Below are 22,390 nucleotides of genomic sequence, written 5' to 3'. Positions count from 1 at the left end.
AATGTGCTATGTAGTGTATACAGGCACTGTATAAAGGCACTGTGTACACTGTATAACGGCACTGTATATACGCACTGTATAAATGTGCTGTATAAAGGCACTGTGTACATAGTATAAAGGCACTGTATACATTGTATAAAGGCACTGTATACAGGCACTGTATCAAGGTGCTGTATAATGCACTGTATAAAGGCACTGTATACACTGTATAAAGGCACTGTATAAAGGCACTGTATAAATGCACTGTATAAAGGCGCTGCATACACTGTATAAAGGCGCTGTATACGGCGTATAAAGGCACTGTATAAAGGCGCTGTATACACTGTATAAAGGCACTGTATACACTGTATAAAGGCACTGTATAAATGCACTGTATAAAGGCGCTGCATACACTGAATAAAGGCGCTGTATACGGCGTATAAAGGCACTGTATAAAGGCGCTGTATACACTGTATAAAGGCACTGTTTAAATGCACTGTATACACTGTATAAAGGCACTGTATAAAGGCGTGGTATATATTGTATAAAGGCACTGTATAAAGGCGCTGTATACATTTTATAAACGCACTGTATACAGGCTCTGTATACAGGCGCTGTATGAAGGCGCTGTATGAAGGCGCTGTATACAATGTATAAAGGCACTATATAAAGGCGCGGTGTATACTGTATAAAGGCACTATATAAAGGCGCTGTATATATTATATAAAGGCGCTGTATACAGGCACTGTATGAAGGCGCTGTATAAAAGCTCTGTATACACTGTATAAAGACACTGTATACACTGTATAAAGTCACTGTATACACTGTATAAAGGCACTGTATAAATGTGCTATGTAGTGTATGCAGGCACTGTGTACACTGTATAATGGCACTGTATACACGCACTGTATGCACTGTATAAATGTGCTGTATAAAGGCACTGTATACATTGTATAAAGGCACTGTATACAGGCACTGTATCAAGGCGCTGTATAAGGCACTGTATAAGGCACTGTATAAAGGTGCTGTATACACTGTATAAAGGCACTGTATAAAGGTGCTGTATACACTGTATAAAGGCACTGTATAAATGCACTGCGTACACTGTATAAAGGCGCCGTATACGGTGTCTAAAGGCACTGTATAAAGGCGCTGTATACACTGTATAAAGGCTCTGTATAAAGGCACTGTATACACTGTATAAAGGCACTGTATAAATGCACTGTATACACTGTATAAAGGCGTGATATATACTGTATAAAGGCACTGTATAAAGGCGCTGAGTACACTGCATAAATGCATTGTACACATTGTATAAAGGCGCTGCATACACTGTATAAATGCACTGTATACACTGTACAAATGCACTGTATAAAGGCGTTGTACACACTGTATAACAGCACTGTATAACGGCTCTGTATACACTGTATAAAGCTCTGTATATGCTGTATAAAGGTTCTGTACACACTGTATAAAGGTTCTGTATACTCTGTATAATGGCACTGTATACACTGTATACAGGCTCTGTATACACTGTATAAACACGTTGTGTACACTGTATAAAGGCACTGTATGCACTGTATAAAGGATCTGTATACACTGTATAACGGCACTGTATAAAGGCGCTGTATACACTATAATTGTACTGTATACACTGTATAAAGGCACTGTATAAAGGCTCTGTATACACTGTATAAATGCTCTGTATACACTATATAAAGGCTCTGCATACACTGTATAAAGGCTCTATATAAAGGCTCTGCATACACTGTATACAGGCTCTGTACACACTGTATAAACGCGTTGTGTACACTGTATAAACGCGTTGTGTACACTGTATAAAGGCACTGTATACACTGTATAAAGGCACTGTATACACTGTATACAGGCTCTGTATACACTGTATAAACGTGTTGTGTACACTGTATAAAGGCACTGTATGCACTGTATAAAGGCTCTGTATACACTGTATAACGGCGCTGTATACACTATAATTGTACTGTATACACTGTATAAAGGCACTGTATAAAGGCTCTGTATACACTGTATAAATGCTCTGTATACACTATATAAAGGCTCTGCATACACTGTATAAAGGCTCTATATAAAGGCTCTGCATACACTGTATAAATGCTCTGTATACACTGTAAACGTCACTGTATAATGGCGCTGTATACAGTATAAATGCACTGCATACACTGTATAAAGGCACTGTATAAAGGCTCTGTATACACTGTATAAATCACTGTATAAGGCACGGTATAAAGGCTCTGTATACACTGTATAAAGGCTCTGCATACACTGTATAAAGGCTCTATATAAAGGTTCTGTATACACTGTATAAATGCTCTGTATACACTGTGAAAAGACACTGCATAAAGGCACTGTATAATGGTGCTGTATACACTGTATAAAGGCACTGTATAAAGGCACTGTATACACTGTATAAAGGCACTGTATAAAGGTGCTGTATACACTGTATAAAGGCGCTCTGTACACTGTATAAAGGCACTGTATACAGGCACTGTATACACTGTATAAAGGCGCTGTATAAAGGCGCTATATAAATGCACTGTATACACTATAAGGCACTGTATAAAGGTGCTGTATATACTGTATAAAGGCCCTGTATACACTGGATAAATGCTCTGTATACACTGTATAAAGGCGTTGTATACACTGCATAACGACACTGTAAACACTGTATAAAGGCACTGTATACACGTTATAAAGGTACTGTATAAAGACACTGTATATACTGCATACAGGCACTGTATACACTGTATAAAGGCACTGTATATAGGCACTGTATACACTGTATAAAGGCACTGTATAAAGGCGCAGTATACACTTTATAAAGGTACTGTATAAAGACACTGTATACACTGTATAAAGGCCCTGTATACACTGTATAAATTCTCTGTATACACTGTATAAAGGTGTTGTATACACTGTATAAAGGCGTTGTATACACTGTATAAAGGCACTGTATACACTGTATAAAGGCACTGTATACAGGCACTGTATACACTGTATAAAGGCACTGTATAAAGGCGCAGTATACACTTTATAAAGGTATTGTATAAAGACACTGTATACACTGTAAAAAGGAACTGTATACACTGTATAAAGGCACTGTATAAAGTCACTGTATACTCTGTATAAATGCTCTGTATACACTGTATAAAGGCTCTGCATACACTGTATAACGGCTCTATATAAAGGCTCTGTATACACTGTATAAATGATCTGTATACACTGTATAAAGGCGATGTATACACTGTGAAAGGACACTGTATAAAGACACTGTATACACTGGAGAAAGGCACTGTATACACTGCATAAAGGCACTGTATACAGGCACTGTATACACTGTAAACGGCATTGTATAATGGCGCTGTATACACTGTATACAGGCACTGTATACACTGTATAAAGGCACTGTATAAAGGCTCTGTATACACTGTATAAAGGCACTGTATAAATGCACTGTATACACTGTATAAATGCACTGCATACACTGTATAAATGCTCTGCATACACTGTATAAAGGCTCTATATAAAGGTTCTGTATACACTGTATAAATGCTCTGTATACACTGTATAAAGGCCCTGTATACACTGTGAAAAGACACTGTATAAAGACACTGTATAGAATGCATAAAGGCACTGTATACAGGCACTGTATACACTGTAAATGGCACTGTATAATTGTGCTGTATACACTGTATAAAGGCACTGTATACACTGTATAAAGACACTATTATGGTGCTGTATACACTGTATAAAGGCACTGTATAAAGGCGCTGTATACACTGTATAAATGCACTGTATAAAGGTGCTGTATACACTGCATAAAGGCACTGTACTCACTGTATAAATGCACTGTATAACGGTACTGTATACACTGTATAAAGGCACTGTATACACTATAAAGGCCCTGTATAAAGGCGCTATATAAATGCAAGGTATACACTATAAAGACATTGTATAAATGTGCTGTATATACTGTATAAATGCGCTGTATACACTGTATAACGACACTGTATACACTGTATAAAGGCACTGTATAAAGGCGCTGTATACACTTTATAAAGGTACTGTATAAAGACACTGTATAAATGCACGGTATACAGTGTATAAAGGTGTGGTATATACTGTATAAAGGCGCTGTATACATTTTATAAAGGCACTGTATACAGGCTCTGTATACAGGCACTGTATGAAGGCGCTGTATAAAGGCTCTGTCTAAAGGCTCTTTATACATTGTATAAAGCCACTGTATACACCGTATAAAGGCACTGTATAAAGGTGCTGTGTACACTGTATAAAGGCACTGTATACAGGCATTGTATGAAGGCTCTGTATACATTGTATAAAGGCACTGTATATAGGCTCTGTATACGCGGTATAAAGGCTCTGTATACACTGTATAAAAGCACTGTATAAACGCTCTATACACTGCATAAAGGCACTGTATACACTGTATAAAGGCTCTGTATCCACTGTATAAAGGCACTGTATAAAAGCGCGGTATACACAGTATAAAGGCACTGTATAAATGCACTGTACAAGAGGCATTGTATATGCTGTATAAAGGCGCTGATTACACTGTTTAAAGGCACTGTATAAAGGCACTGTATACAATGTATAGAGGCGCGGTGTCCACTGTATAAAGGCACTGTATAAAAGCGCGGTATACACAGTATAAAGGCACTGTATAAATGCACTGTACAAGAGGCGTTGTATATGCTGTATAAAGGCGCTGATTACACTGTGTAAAGGCACTGTATACAACATATAAAGGCGCTGTGTCCACTGTATGAAGACACTGTATACAGACACTGTATAAAGGCGCTGAGTACACTGCATAAAGGCATTGTACACATTGTATAAAGGCGCTGCATACACTGTATGAAGGCACTGTATACACTGCATAAAGATACTGTATACAGGCACTGTATAAAGGTGCTGTATACACTGTATAAATGCACTGTCTACACTGTATAAAGGCACTGTATAAAGCTGCTGTGTACATTGTATAAATGCACTGTATACAGGCACTGTATGAAGGCTCTGTATACATTGTATAAAGGCACTGTATAAAGGCTCTGTATACGCTGTATAAAGGCTCTGTATACACTGTATAAAAGCACTGTATAACACTCTATACACTGTATAAAGGCACTGTATACACTGTATAAAGGCTCTGTATCCACTGTATAAAGGCACTGTATAAAAGCGCGGTGTACACAGTATAAAGGCACTGTATAAATGCACTGTACAAGAGGCGTTGTATATGCTGTATAAAGGCGCTGATTACACTGTGTAAAGGCACTGTATACAGCGTATAAAGGCGCTGTGTCCACTGTATGAAGACATTGTATACAGACACTGTATAAAGGCGCTGAGTACACTGCATAAATGCATTGTACACATTGTATAAAGGCGCTGCATACACTGTATGAACGCACTGTATACACTGTATAAAGACACTGTATACAGGCACTGTATAAAGGTGCTGTATACACTGTATAAATGCACTGTGTACACTGTATAAAGGCACTGTGTACACTGTATAAAGGCACTATATACACTGTATAAAGGCGCTGTATACACTGTATAAAGGCTCTGTACAAATGCACTTTATAAAGGCGCTGTACACACTGTATAAAGCTTTGTATATGCTGTATAAAGGTTCTGTATACACTGTATAAAGGCACTGTATACACTGTATAAAGGCACTGTATACACTGTATAAAGGCACTTGTATAAAGGCACTGTATGCTTTGTATAAAGACACTGTATAAAAGCTCTGTATACACTGTTTAAAGGCACTGAATACACTGTATAAAGGCACTTGTATAAAGGCATTGTATGCTCTGTATAAAGACACTGTATAAAAGCTCTGCATACACTGTATAAAGGCTCTGTATACAATGTATAAAGGCACTGTATAAAGGCGCTGTATACACTATAATGGTACTATATACACTGTATAAAGGCACTGTATAAAGGCACTGTGTAAAGGCTCTGTATATACTGTATAAATGCTCTGTATACACTGTATAAAGGCTCTGCATACACTGTATAAAGGCTCTATATAAAGGCTCTGTATACACTGTATAAAGGCACTGTACACACTGTATAAAGGCTCTGTATACACTAACGGCTCTGTATACACTGTATAAAGGCACTGTATAAAGGCGCTGTATAAAGGCTCTGTATACACTGTATAAAGGCTCTGCATACACTGTATAAAGGCTCTATATAAAGGCTCTGTATACACTGTATAAAGGCACTGTATACACTGTATAAATGCTCTGTATACACTGTATAAATGCTATGTATACACTGTATAAAGGCTCTGCATACACTGTATGAAGGCACTGTATACAGGCACTGTATACACTGTATAATGGCACTGTATAATGGTGCTGTATACACTGTATAAAGACACTGTATACACTGTACAAAGGCACTGTATAATGGTGCTGTATACACTGTATAAAGGCACTGTATAAAGGCGCTGTATACACTATAATGGTACTATATACACTGTATAAAGGCACTGTATAAAGGCACTGTGTAAAGGCTCTGTATATACTGTATAAATGCTCTGTATACACTGTATAAAGGCTCTGCATACACTGTATAAAGGCTCTATATAAAGGCTCTGTATACACTGTATAAAGGCACTGTACACACTGTATAAAGGCTCTGTATACACTGTATAAAGGCTCTGTATACACTGTATAACGGCACTGTATAAAGGCGCTGTATAAAGGCTCTGTATACACTGTATAAAGGCTCTGCATACACTGTATAAAGGCTCTATATAAAGGCTCTGTATACACTGTATAAAGGCTCTGTATACACTGTATAAATGCTCTGTATACACTGTATAAAGGCTCTGCATACACTGTATAAAGGCACTGTATACAGGCACTGTATACACTGTATAATGGCACTGTATAATGGTGCTGTATACACTGTATAAAGACACTGTATACACTGTACAAAGGCACTGTATAATGGTGCTGTATACACTGTATAAAGGCATTGCATAAACGCACTGTATAAAGGCACTGTAAACACTGTATAAAGGCACTGTATAAAGGTGCTGTCTACACTGTATAAATGCACTGTATAAAGACGCTGTCTACACTGTATAAAGGCGCTGTGTACACTGTATAAAGGTTCTGTATAAAGACACTGTATAAATGCACTGTATACACTGTATAAAGGCACTGTATAAAGGTGTGGTATATACTGTATAAAGGCACTGTATAAAGGCGCTGTATACATTTTATAAAGGCACTGTATACAGGCTCTGTTTACAGGCACTGTATGAAGGCGCTGTATAAAGGCTCTGTATAAAGGCTCTGTATACACTGTATAAAGTCACTGTATACACTGTAAAAAGGCTCTGTATACACTGTATAAAGACACTCTATACACTGTATAGAATCACTGTAAAAACGCTCTATACACTGTATAAAGGCTACACTGTATAAAGGCTCTGTATACACTGTATAAAGGCACTGTATAAAAGCGCTGTATACACAGTATAAAGGCACTGTATAAATGCACTGTATAAGAGGCGTTGTATATGCTGTATAAAGGCGCCGTATACACTGTATAAAGGCACTGTATAAAGGTGCTGTATACACTGTATAATGACACTGTATACAGGCACTGTATACACTGTATAAAGGCACTGTATACAATGTAAAAGGTGCTGTGTCCACTGTATGAAGACACTGTATACAGACACTGTATAACGGTGCTGTATACACTGTATAAATGCACTGTATACACTGTATAAAGGCACTGTATAAAGGCGCTGTGTACACTGTATAAATGCACTGTATAAAAGGGCTGTATACACAGTATAAAGGCACTGTATAAATGCACTGTATAAGAGGCGTTGTATATGCTGTATAAAGGCGATGTATACACTGTATAAAGGCACTGTATAAAGGCGCTGTATACACTGTATAATGACACTGTATACAGGCACTGTATACACTGTATAAAGGCACTGTATACAATGTAAAAGGCGCTGTGTCCACTGTATGAAGACACTGTATACAGACACTGTATAAAGGTGCTGTATACACTGTATAAATGCACTGTATACACTGTACAAATGCACTGTATAAAGGCGCTGTACACACTGTATAACGGCACTGTATAACGGCTCTGTATACACTGTATAAAGCTCTGCATATGCTGTATAAAGGTTCTGTACACACTGTATAAAGGTTCTGTATACTCCGTATAATGGCACTGTATACACTGTATAAAGGCACTGTATAAAGGCACTGTATACACTGTATACACTGTATACAGGCTCTGTATACACTGTATAAACGCGTTGTGTACACTGTATAAAGGAACTGTATAAAGGCACTGTATAAAGGCTCTGTATACACTATAATTGTACTGTATACACTGTATAAAGGCACTGTATAAAGGTGATGTGTACACTGTATAAAGGCACTGTATACACTGTATAAAGGCTCTGTATACACTGTATAAAAGCGCTGTATACACAGTATAAAGGCACTGTATAAATGCACTGTATAAGAGGCGTTGTATATGCTGTATAAAGGCGATGTATACACTGTATAAAGGAACTGTATAAAGGCGCTGTATACACTGTATAATGACACTGTATACACTGTATAAAGGCACTGTATACGATGTAAAAGGCGCCGTGTCCACTGTATGAAGACACTGTATACAGACACTGTATAAATGTGCTGTATACACTGTATAAATGCACTGTATACACTGTACAAATGCACTGTATAAAGGCGTTGTACACACTGTATAACGGCACTGTATAACGGCTCTGTATACACTGAATAAAGCTCTGTATATGCTGTATAAAGGTTCTGTACACACTGTATAAATGTTCTGTATACTCTGTATAATGGCACTGTATACACTGTATAAAGGCGCTGTATACACTGTATAAAGGCACTGTATAAAGGCACTGTATACACTGTATACAGGCTCTGTATACACTGTATAAACGCATTGTGTACACTGTATAAAGGCTCTGTATACACTGTAAACGTCACTGTATAATGGCGCTGTATACAGTGTAAATGCACTGCATACACTGTATAAAGGCACTGTATAAAGGCTCTATATACACTGTATAAATCACTGTATAAGGCACTGTATAAAGGCTCTGTATACACTGTATACATGCTCTGTATACACTGTATAAAGGCTCTATATAAAGGTTCTGTATACACTGTATAAATGCTCTGTATACACTGTGAAAAGACACTGCATAAAGGCACTGTATAATGGTGCTGTATACACTGTATAAAGGCACTGTATAAAGGCGCTGTATACACTGTATAAAGGCACTGTATACAATGTAAAAGGCGCTGTGTCCACTGTATGAAGACACTGTATACAGACACTGTATAAAGGTGCTGTATACACTGTATAAATGCACTGTATACACTGTACAAATGCACGGTATAAAGGCGTTGTACACACTGTATAACGACACTGTATAACGGCTCTGTATACACGGAATAAAGCTCTGTATATGCTGTATAAAGGTTCTGTACACACTGTATAAAGGTTCTGTATACTCTGTATAATGGCACTGTATACACTGTATAAAGGCGTTGTATACACTGTATAAAGGCACTGTATAAATGCACTGTATACACAGTATAAACGCATTGTGTACACTGTATAAAGGCTCTGTATACACTGTATAACGGCACTGTATAAAGACGCTGTATACACTATAATTGTACTGTATACACTGTATAAAGGCACTGTATAAAGGCTCTGTATACACTGTATAAATGCTCTGTATACACTATATAAAGGCTCTGCATACACTGTATAAAGGCTCTATATAAAGGCTCTGCATACACTGTATAAATGCTCTGTATACACTGTAAACGTCACTGTATAATGGCGCTGTATACAGTATAAATGCACTGCATACACTGTATAAAGGCACTGTATAAAGACTCTGTATACACTGTATAAATCACTGTATAAGGCACTGTATAAAGGTTCTGTATACACTGTATAAATGCTCTGTATACACTGTGAAAAGACACCGCATAAAGGCACTGTATAATGTTACTGTATACACTGTATAAAGGCACTGTATAAAGGCACTGTATACACTGTATAAAGGCGCTCTGTACACTGTATAAAGGCACTGTATACACTATAAAGGCCCTGTATAAAGGCGCTATATAAATGCACTGTATACACTATAAGGCACTGTATAAATGTGCTGTATATACTGTATAAAGGCCCTGTATACACTGGATAAATGCTCTGTATACACTGTATAAAGGCGTTGTATACACTGCATAACGACACTGTAAACACTGTATAAAGGCACTGTATACACGTTATAAAGGTACTGTATAAAGACACTGTATATACTGCATAAAGGCACTGTATACACTGTATAAAGGCACTGTATATAGGCACTGTATACACTGTATAAAGGCACTGTATAAAGGCGCAGTATACACTTTATAAAGGTACTGTATAAAGACACTGTATACACTGTATAAAGGCACTGTATAAAGGCCCTGTATACACTGTATAGATTCTCTGTATACACTGTATAAAGGCGGTGTATACACTGTAAAAAGGAACTGTATACACTGTATAAAGGCACCGTATAAAGTCACTGTATACACTGTATAATTGCTCTGTATACACTGAATAAAGGCTCTGCATACACTGTATAACGGCTCTATATAAAGGCTCTGTATACACTGTATAAATGATCTGTATACACTGTACAAAGGCGCTGTATACTGTGAAAGGACACTGTATAAAGACACTGTATACACTGGAGAAAGGCACTGTATACACTGCATAAAGGCACTGTATACACTGTAAACGGCACTGTATAATGGCGCTGTATACACTGTATACAGGCACTGTATACACTGTATAAAGGCACTGTATAAAGGCTCTGTATACACTGTATAAAGGCGCTGTATAAAGGCACTGTATAAATGCACTGCATACACTGTATAAATGCTCTGCATACACTGTATAAAGGCTCTATATAAAGGTTCTGTATACACTGTATAAATGCTCTGTATACACTGTATAAAGGCCCTGTATACACTGTGAAAAGACACTGTATAAAGACACTGTATAGAATGCATAAAGGCACTGTATACAGGCACTGTATACACTGTAAATGGCACTGTATAATTGTGCTGTATACACTGTATAAAGGCACTGTATACACTGTATAAAGGCACTGTATAATGGTGCTGTATACACTGTATAAAGGCACTGTATAAAGGCACTGTATACACTGTATAAAGGCACTGTATAAAGGCGCTGTATACACTGTATAAATGCACTGTATAAAGGCGCTGTGTACACTGTATAAAGGCACTGTATACACTATAAAGGCCCTGTATAATGGCACTATATAAATGCACTGTATACACTATAAAGGCACTGTATAACGATGCTGTATATACTGTATAAAAGCCCGGTATATACTGAATAAATGCTCTGTATACACTGTATAAAGGCACTGTATACTCTGTATAACGCCACTGTATACACTGTATAAAGGCACTGTATAAAGGTGCTGTATAAACTTTATAAAGGTCCTGTATAAAGACACTGTATACACTGCATAAAGGCACTGTATTCACTGTATAAATGCACTGTATAACGGCACTGTATACACTGTATAAAGGCACTGTATACACTATAAAGGCCCTGTATAAAGGCGCTATATAAATGCAAGGTATACACTATAAAGGCACTGTATAAATGTGCTGTATATACTGTATAAAGGCGCTGTATACACTGTATAACGACACTGTATACACTATATAAAGGCACTGTATAAAGGCGCTGTATACACTTTATAAAGGTACTGTATAAAGACACTGTATAAATGCACGGTATACAGTGTATAAAGGCATGGTATATACTGTATAAAGGCACTGTATAAAGGCGCTGTATACATTTTATAAAGGCACTGTATACAGGCTCTGTATACAGGCACTGTATGAAGGCGCTGTATAAAGGCTCTGTCTAAAGGCTCTGTCTAAAGGCTCTTTATACATTGTATAAAGCCACTGTATACACCGTATAAAGGCACTGTATAAAGGTGCTGTGTACACTGTATAAAGGCACTGTATACAGGCACTGTATAAAGGCTCTGTATAGGCGGTATAAAGGCTCTGTATACACTGTATAAAGGCACTGTATACACTGTATGAATGCACTGCATACACTGTATAAATGCTCTATATAAAGGTTCTGTATACACTGTATAAATGCTCTGTATACACCGTATTAAGGCCCTGTATACACTGTGAACAGACACTGTATAAAGACACTGTATAGAATGCATAAAGGCACTGTATACAGGCACTGTATACACTGTAAATGGCACTGTATAATTGCGCTGTATACTCTGTATAAAGGCACTGTATACACTGTATAAAGGCACTGTATAATGGTGCTGTACACACTGTATAAAGGCACTGTATAAAGGCACTGTATAAAGGCGCTGTATACACTGTATAAATGCACTGTATAAAGGCGCTGTGTACACTGTATAAAGGCACTGTATACACTATAAAGGCCCTGTATAATGGCGCTATATAAATGCACTGTATACACTATAAAGGCACTGTATAACGATGCTGTATAAAGGCTCTGTCTAAAGGCTCTTTATACATTGTATAAAGCCACTGTATACACCGTATAAAGGCACTGTATAAAGGTGCTGTGTACACTGTATAAAGGCACTGTATACAGGCACTGTATGAAGGCTCTGTATACATTGTATAAAGGCACTGTATAAAGGCTCTGTATACGCTGTATAAAGGCTCTGTATACACTGTATAAAGACACTCTATACACTGTATAAAAGCACTATGAACGCTCTATACACTGTATAAAGGCACTGTATACGCTGTATAAAGGCTCTGTATATACTGTATAAAGGCACTGTATAAAAGCGCTGTATACACAGTATAACGGCACTGTATAAATGCACTGTACAAGAGGCGTTGTATAAGCTGTATAAAGGCGCTGTATAAACTGTATAAAGGCACTGTATACACTGTATACAGGCACTGTATAAAGGCGCTGTGTACACTGCATAAAGGCATTGTACACATTGTATAAAGGCGCTGCATACACTGTATGAAGGCACTGTATAAAGACACTGTATACATGCACTGTATAAAGGTGCTGTATACACTATATAAATGCACTGTATACACTGTATAAAGGCACTGTATAAAGGCGCTGTGTACACTGTATAAAGGCACTATATACACTGTATAAAGGTGCTGTATACACTGTATAAAGGCTCTGTACAAATGCACTGTATAAAGGCGCTGTACACACTGTATAACGGCTCTGTATACACTGTATAAAGCTCTGTATATGCTGTATAAAGGTTCTGTATATACTGTATAAAGGCTCTGTATACACTGTATAAAGGCACTGTATAAAGGCTCTGTATACACTGTATAAAGGCGCTGTATACACTGTATAAAGGCGCTGTATACACTATAATGGTACTGTATACACTGTATAAATGCACTGTATAAAGACTCTGTATACACTGTATAAAAGCACTGTATACCCTGTATAAAGGTTCTGTATACACTGTATAAAGGTGCTGTATACACTATAATGGTACTGTATACACTGTATAAAGGCACTGTATAAAGGCTCTATATACACTGTATAAAGGCACTGTATAAAGGCTCTGTATAAAGGCTCTGTATACACTGTATAAATGCTCTGCATACACTGTATAACGGCTCTATATAAAGGCTCTGTGTACAATGTATAAATGCTCTGTATACAGTGTATAAAGGCGCTGTATACACTGTGAAAAGACACTGTATAAAGACACTGTATACACTGTATAAAGGCACTGTATGCACTGCATAAAGGCACTGTATACAGGCACTGCATACACTGTAAACGGCACTGTATAATGGTGCTTTATACACTGTATAAATGCACTGTATACACTGTATAAAGGCACTGTATACAGGCACTGTATACACTGTAAACGGCACTGTATAATGGTGCTGTATACACTGTATAAATGCGCTGTATACACTGTATAAAGGCACTGTATACACTGTATAAAGGCACTGTATACAGGCACTGTATACACTGTAAACGGCACTGTATAATGGTGCTGTATACACTGTATAAATGCACTGTATAAAGGCGCTGTGTACACTGTATAAAGGCACTGTATAAAAGCGCTGTATAAGAGGCGTTGTATATGCTGTATAAAGGCGATGTATACACTGTATAAAGGCACTTTATAAAGGCGCTGTATACACCGTATAATGACACTGTATACAGGCACTGTATACACTGTATAAAGGCACTGTATACAATGTAAAAGGCGCTGTGTCCACTGTATGAAGACACTGTATACAGACACTGTATAAAGGTGCTGTATACACTGTATAAATGCACTGTATACACTGTACAAATGCACTGTATAAAGGCGTTGTACACACTGTATAACGGCACTGTATAACGGCTCTGTATACACTGAATAAAGCTCTGTATATGCTGTATAAAGGTTCTGTACACACTGTATAAAGGTTCTGTATACTCTGTATAATGGCACTGTATACACTGTATAAAGGCGCTGTATACACTGTATAAAGGCACTGTATAAAGGCACTGTATACACTGTATACAGGCTCTGTATACACTGTATAAACGCATTGTGTACACTGTATAAAGGCTCTGTATACACTGTATAACGGCATTGTATAAAGACGCTGTATACACTATAATTGTACTGTATACACTGTATAAAGGCTCTGTATACACTGTATAAATGCGCTGTATACACTATATAAAGGCTCTGCATACACTGTATAAAGGCTCTATATAAAGGCTCTGCATACACTGTATAAATGCTCTGTATACACTGTAAACATCACTGTATAATGGCGCCGTATACAGTATAAATGCACTGCATACACTGTATAAAGGCACTGTATAAAGGCTCTGTATACACTGTATAAATCACTGTATAAGGCACTGTATAAAGGCTCTGTATACACTGTATAAATGCTCTGTATACACTGTATAAAGGCTCTATATAAAGGTTCTGTATACACTGTATAAATGCTCTGTATACACTGTGAAAAGACACTGCATAAAGGCACTGTATAATGGTGCTGTATACACTGTATAAAGGCACTGTATAAAGGCACTGTATACATTGTATAAAGGCACTGTATAAAGGCGCTGTATACACTGTATAAAGGCACTGTATACAATGTAAAAGGCGCTGTGTCCACTGTATGAAGACACTGTATACAGACACTGTATAAAGGTGCTGTATACACTGTATAAATGCACTGTATACACTGTACAAATGCACTGTATAAAGGCGTTGTACACACTGTATAACGGCACTGTATAACGGCTCTGTATACACTGAATAAAGCTCTGTATATGCTGTATAAAGGTTCTGTACACACTGTATAAAGGTTCTGTATACTCTGTATAATGGCACTGTATACACTGTATAAAGGCGCTGTATACACTGTATAAAGGCACTGTATAAAGGCACTGTATACACTGTATACAGGCTCTGTATACACTGTATAAACGCATTGTGTACACTGTATAAAGGCTCTGTATACACTGTAACGGCATTGTATAAAGACGCTGTATACACTATAATTGTACTGTATACACTGTATAAAGGCTCTGTATACACTGTATAAATGCGCTGTATACACTATATAAAGGCTCTGCATACACTGTATAAAGGCTCTATATAAAGGCTCTGCATACACTGTATAAATGCTCTGTATACACTGTAAACGTCACTGTATAATGGCGCTGTATACAGTATAAATGCACTGCATACACTGTATAAAGGCACTGTATAAAGGCTCTGTATACACTGTATAAATCACTGTATAAGGCACTGTATAAAGGCTCTGTATACACTGTATAAATGCTCTGTATACACTGTATAAAGGCTCTATATAAAGGTTCTGTATACACTGTATAAATGCTCTGTATACACTGTGAAAAGACACTGCATAAAGGCACTGTATAATGGTGCTGTATACACTGTATAAAGGCACTGTATAAAGGCACTGTATACATTGTATAAAGGCACTGTATAAAGGCGCTGTATACACTGTATAAAGGCACTGTATACAATGTAAAAGGCGCTGTGTCCACTGTATGAAGACACTGTATACAGACACTGTATAAAGGTGCTGTATACACTGTATAAATGCACTGTATACACTGTACAAATGCACTGTATAAAGGCGTTGTACACACTGTATAACGGCACTGTATAACGGCTCTGTATACACTGAATAAAGCTCTGTATATGCTGTATAAAGGTTCTGTACACACTGTATAAAGGTTCTGTATACTCTGTATAATGGCACTGTATACACTGTATAAAGGCGCTGTATACACTGTATAAAGGCACTGTATAAAGGCACTGTATACACTGTATAAACGCATTGTGTACACTGTATAAAGGCTCTGTATACACTGTATAATGGCACTGTATAAAGACGATGTATACACTATAATTGTACTGTATACACTGCATAAAGGCACTGTATAATGGTGCTGTATACACTGTATAAAGGCACTGTATAAAGGCACTGTATAAAGGCGCTGTATAAAGGCGCTGTATACACTGTATAAAGGCGCTCTGTACACTGTATAAAGGCTCTGTTTACACTATAAAGGCCCTGTATAAAGGCGCTATATAAATGCACTGTATACACTATAAGGCACTGTATAAAGGTGCTGTATATACTGTATAAAGGCCCTGTATACACTGGATAAATGCTCTGTATACACTGTATAAAGGCGTTGTATACACTGCATAACGACACTGTAAACACTGTATAAAGGCACTGTATACACGTTATAAAGGTACTGGATAAAGACACTGTATATACTGCATAAAGGCACTGTATACACTGTATAAAGGCACTGTATATAGGCACTGTATACACTGTATAAAGGCACTGTATAAAGGCGCAGTATACACTTTATAAAGGTACTGTATAAAGACACTGTATACACTGTATAAAGGCACTGTATAAAGGCCCTGTATACACTGTATAAATTCTCTGTATACACTGTATAAAGGCGTTGTATACACTGTATAAAGGCACTGTATACAGGCACTGTATACACTGTATAAAGGCACTATATAAAGGCGCAGTATACACTTTATAAAGGTACTGTATAAAGACACTGTATACACTGTAAAAAGGAACTGTATACACTGTATAAAGGCACTGTATAAAGTCACTGTATACACTGTAAAAATGCTCTGTATGCACTGTATAAAGGCTCTGCATACACTGTATAACGGCTCTATATAAAGGCTCTGTACACACTGTATAAATGATCTGTATACACTGTATAAAGGCGCTGTATACACTGTGAAAGGACACTGTATAAAGACACAGTATACACTGGAGAAAGGCACTGTATACACTGCATAAAGGCACTGTATACAGGCACTGTATAGACTGTAAACGGCACCGTATAATGGCGCTGTATACACTGTATACAGGCACTGTATACACTGTATAAAGGCACTGTATAAAGGCTCTGTATACACTGTATAAAGGCACCGTATAAAGGCACTGTATACACTGTAGAAATGCACTGCATACACTGTATAAATGCTCTGCATACACTGTATAAATGCTCTGCATACACTGTATTAAGGCCCTGTATACACTGTGAAAAGACACTGTATAAAGACACTGTATAGAATGCATAAAGGCACTGTATACAGGCACTGTATACACTGTAAATGGTACTGTATAATTGTGCTGTATACACTGTATAAAGGCACTGTATACACTGTATAAAGGCACTGTATAATGGTGCTGTATACACTGTATAAAGGCACTGTATACACTGTATAAAGGCACTGTATAAAGGCGCTGTATACACTGTATAAATGCACTGTATAAAGGCGCTGTGTACACTGTATAAAGGCACTGTATACACTATAAAGGCCCTGTATAATGGCACTATATAAATGCACTGTATACACTATAAAGGCACTGTATAACGATGCTGTATATACTGTATAAAGGCCCGGTATATACTGAATAAATGCTTTGTATACACTGTATAAAGGCACTGTATACTCTGTATAATGACACTGTATACACTGTATAAAGGCACTGTATACTCTGTATAACGACACTGTATACACTGTATAAAGGCACTGTATAAAGGTGCTGTATAAACTTTATAAAGGTCCTGTATAAAGACACTGTATACACTGCATAAAGGCACTGTATTCACTGTATAAATGCACTGTATAACGGCACTGTATACACTGTATAAAGGCACTGTATACACGATAAAGGCCCTGTATAAAGGCGCTATATAAATGCAAGGTATACACTATAAGGGCACTGTATAAATGTGCTGTATATACTGTATAAAGGCGCTGTATACACTGTATAACGACACTGTATACACTGTATAAAGGCACTGTATAAAGGCGCTGTATACACTTTATAAAGGTACTGTATAAAGACACTGTATAAATGCACGGTATACAGTGTATAAAGGCGTGGTATATACTGTATAAAGGCACTTTATAAAGGCGCTGTATACATTTTATAAAGGCACTGTATACAGGCTCTGTATACAGGCACTGTATGAAGGCGCTGTATAAAGGCTCTGTCTAAAGGCTCTGTCTAAAGGCTCTTTATACATTGTATAAAGCCACTGTATACACCGTATAAAGGCACTGTATAAAGGTGCTGTGCACACTGTATAAAGGCACTGTATACAGGCACTGTATGAAGGCTCTGTATACATTGTATAAAGGCACTGTATAAAGGCTCTGTATAGGCGGTATAAAGGCTCTGTATACACTGTATAAAGGCACTGTATAAAGGCACTGTATACACTGTATAAATGCACTGCATACACTGAATAAATGCTCTATATAAAGGTTCTGTATACACTGTATAAATGCTCTGTATACACTGTATTAAGGCCCCGTATACACTGTGAAAAGACACTGTATAAAGACACTGTATAGAATGCATAAAGGCACTGTGTACAGGCACTGTATACACTGTAAATGGCACTGTATAATTGCGCTGTATACACTGTATAAAGGCACTGTATACACTGTATAAATGCACTGTATAAAGGCGCTGTGTACACTGTATAAAGGCACTGTATACACTATAAAGGCCCTGTATAATGGCGCTATATAAATGCACTGTATACACTATAAAGGCACTATATAACGATGCTGTATATACTGTATAAAGGCCCGGTATACACTGAATAAATGCTCTGTATACACTGTATAAAGGCACTGTATACTCTGTATAATGACACTGTATACACTGTATAAAGGCACTGTATAAAGGTGCTGTATAAACTTTATAAAGGTCCTGTATAAGACACTGTATACACTGCATAAAGGCACTGTATTCACTGTATAAATGCACTGTATAACAGCACTGTAAACACTGTATAAAGGCGCTGTATACACTATGAAGACCCTGTATACACTGTATAAAGGCACTGTATAAAGGCGCTGTATACACTTTATAAAGGTACTGTATAAAGACACTGTATAAATGCACGGTATACAGTGTATAAAGGCGTGGTATATACTGTATAAAGGCACTGTATAAAGGCGCTGTATACATTTTATAAAGGCACTGTATACAGGCTCTGTATACAGGTACTGTATGAAGGCGCTGTATAAAGGCTCTGTCTAAAGGCTCTTTATACATTGTATAAAGCCACTGTATACACCGTATAAAGGCACTGTATAAAGGTGCTGTGTACACTGTATAAAGGCACTGTATACAGGCACTGTATGAAGGCTCTGTATACATTGTATAAAAGCACTGTATAAAGGTTCTGTATACGCTGTATAAAGGCTCTGTATACACTGTATAAAGACACTCTATACACTGTATAAAAGCACTATGAACGCTCTATACACTGTATAAAGGCACTGTATACGCTGTATAAAGGCTCTGTATATACTGTATAAAGGCACTATATAAAAGCGCTGTATACACAGTATAACGGCACTGTATAAATGCACTGTACAAGAGGCGTTGTATATGCTGTATAAAGGCGCTGTATACACTGTATAAAGGCACTGTATAAACTGTATACAGACACTGTATAAAGGCGCTGTGTACACTGCATAAAGGCATTGTACACATGTATAAAGGCGCTGCATACACTGTATGAAGGCACTGTATACACTGTATAAAGACACTGTATACATGCACTGTATAAAGGTGCTGTATACACTGTATAAATGCACTGTATACACTGTATAAAGGCACTGTATAAAGGCGCTGTGTACACTGTATAAAGGTGCTGTATACACTGTATAAAGGCTCTGTACAACTGCACTGTATAAAGGCGCTGTACACACTGTATAACGGTTCTGTATACACTGTATATAGCTCTGTATATGCTGTATAAAGGTTCTGTATACACTGTATAAAGGCACTGTATACACTGTATAAAGGCACTGTATAAAGGCTCTGTATACACTGTATAAAGGCGCTGTATACACTGTATAAAGGCGCTGTATACACTATAATGGTACTGTATACACTGTATAAATGCACTGTATAAAGGCTCTGTATACACTGTATAAAGGCACTGTATACCCTGTATAAAGGCTCTGTATACACTGTATAAAGGTGCTGTATACACTATAATGGTACTGTATACACTGTATAAAGGCACTGTATAAAGGCTCTATATACACTGTATAAAGGCACTGTATAAAGGCTATGTATAAAGGCTCTGTATACACTGTATAAATGCTCTGCATACACTGTATAAAGGCTCTGCATACACTGTATAACGGCTCTATATAAAGGCTCTGTGTACACTGTATAAATGCTCTGTATACAGTGTATAAAGGCGCTGTATACACTGTGAAAAGACACTGTATAAAGACACTGTATACACTGTATAAATGCTCTGTATGCACTGCATAAAGGCACTGTATGCACTGCATACACTGTAAACGGCACTGTATAATGGTGCTTTATACATTGTATAAATGCACTGTATACACTGTATAAAGGCACTGTATACAGGCACTGTATACACTGTAAACGGCACTGTATAATGGTGCTGTATACACTGTATAAATGCGCTGTATACACTGTATAAAGGCACTGTATAAACTGTATAAAGGCACTGTATAATGGCGCTGTATACACTGTATAAAGGCACTGTATAAACGCACTGTATACACTGTATAAAGGCACTGTATAAAGGCGCTGTATACTCTGTATAAATGCACTGTATAAAGGCACTGTATACACTGTATAAAGGCACTGCATACACTATAAAGGCCCTGTATAAAGGTGCTATATAAATGCACTGTATACACTATAAAGGCACTGTATAAAGGTGCTGTATATCCTGTACAAAGGCACTGTATAAAGGCCCTGTATACACTGAATAAATGCTCTGTATACACTGTATAAAGGCGCTGTATACCCTGTATAACGACACTGTATACACTGTATAAAGGCACTTGTATAAAGGCGCTGTATACACTTTATAAAGGTTCTGTATAAAGGCACTGTATACACTGCATAAAGGTACTGTATACACTGTATAACGGCACTGTATAATGGTGCTGTATACACTGTATAAAGGCACTGTATACACTGTATAAAGGCACTGTATAAAGAGTCTATAAAGGCGCTGTATAAAGCTCTGTATAAAGGTTCTATATACACTGTATACAGGCGGTACACGCGGCCCTGGGCCGCACTCACTTACTCACGGCCTGTATCCGGCCCGCGGTGCTCCCTGTGTCCCTGCCCGGAGGGTGGGCGGCCCCGCTACCCCGCTACCCCGCCCTGAGACGGTCAAACCCCCGCTCCGCCTCCGCCTCCGCTCCCGGGCCGTCTCTCCGCCTCCGCCTCAATCCATCGCCGCCACTCGAACTGCGCATGCTCAGAGCACACAGTCACTGGGCTCCTGTAATCATTGCTGCGGTACATTCCGCTGCGCGGGGGATTCTGGGTTAATGCACCGCCATTTAAAGCTCCAATTGGTCAACAGACTTTTTTGTTATTCCATCGAAGTTGGAGCCAGAAGGGCAAAAAACAAAATTAATAAATAAATACTTTTTAAAATCAGTGCCTGTACCTGCAGTTACAAGTCAAGATCAGGCCGTTTTAATTCGAGGGCCAGTGAACAGATTCGATGGAAATTCCGCTGCAAAAAAATACATCAGTTGGTAGGAGTTATGGGAAGTTTCGGAGTGGCAGAAAGTGAGAAGTGGTGACCTGTAAGGGTCTTTGCTACG

The sequence above is a fragment of the Pristiophorus japonicus genome, unplaced genomic scaffold (genome assembly GCF_044704955.1).
Source record: "Pristiophorus japonicus isolate sPriJap1 unplaced genomic scaffold, sPriJap1.hap1 HAP1_SCAFFOLD_481, whole genome shotgun sequence".
Lineage (NCBI taxonomy): Eukaryota > Metazoa > Chordata > Chondrichthyes > Pristiophoridae > Pristiophorus > Pristiophorus japonicus.
Note: the sequence above shows the minus strand (reverse complement) of the source record.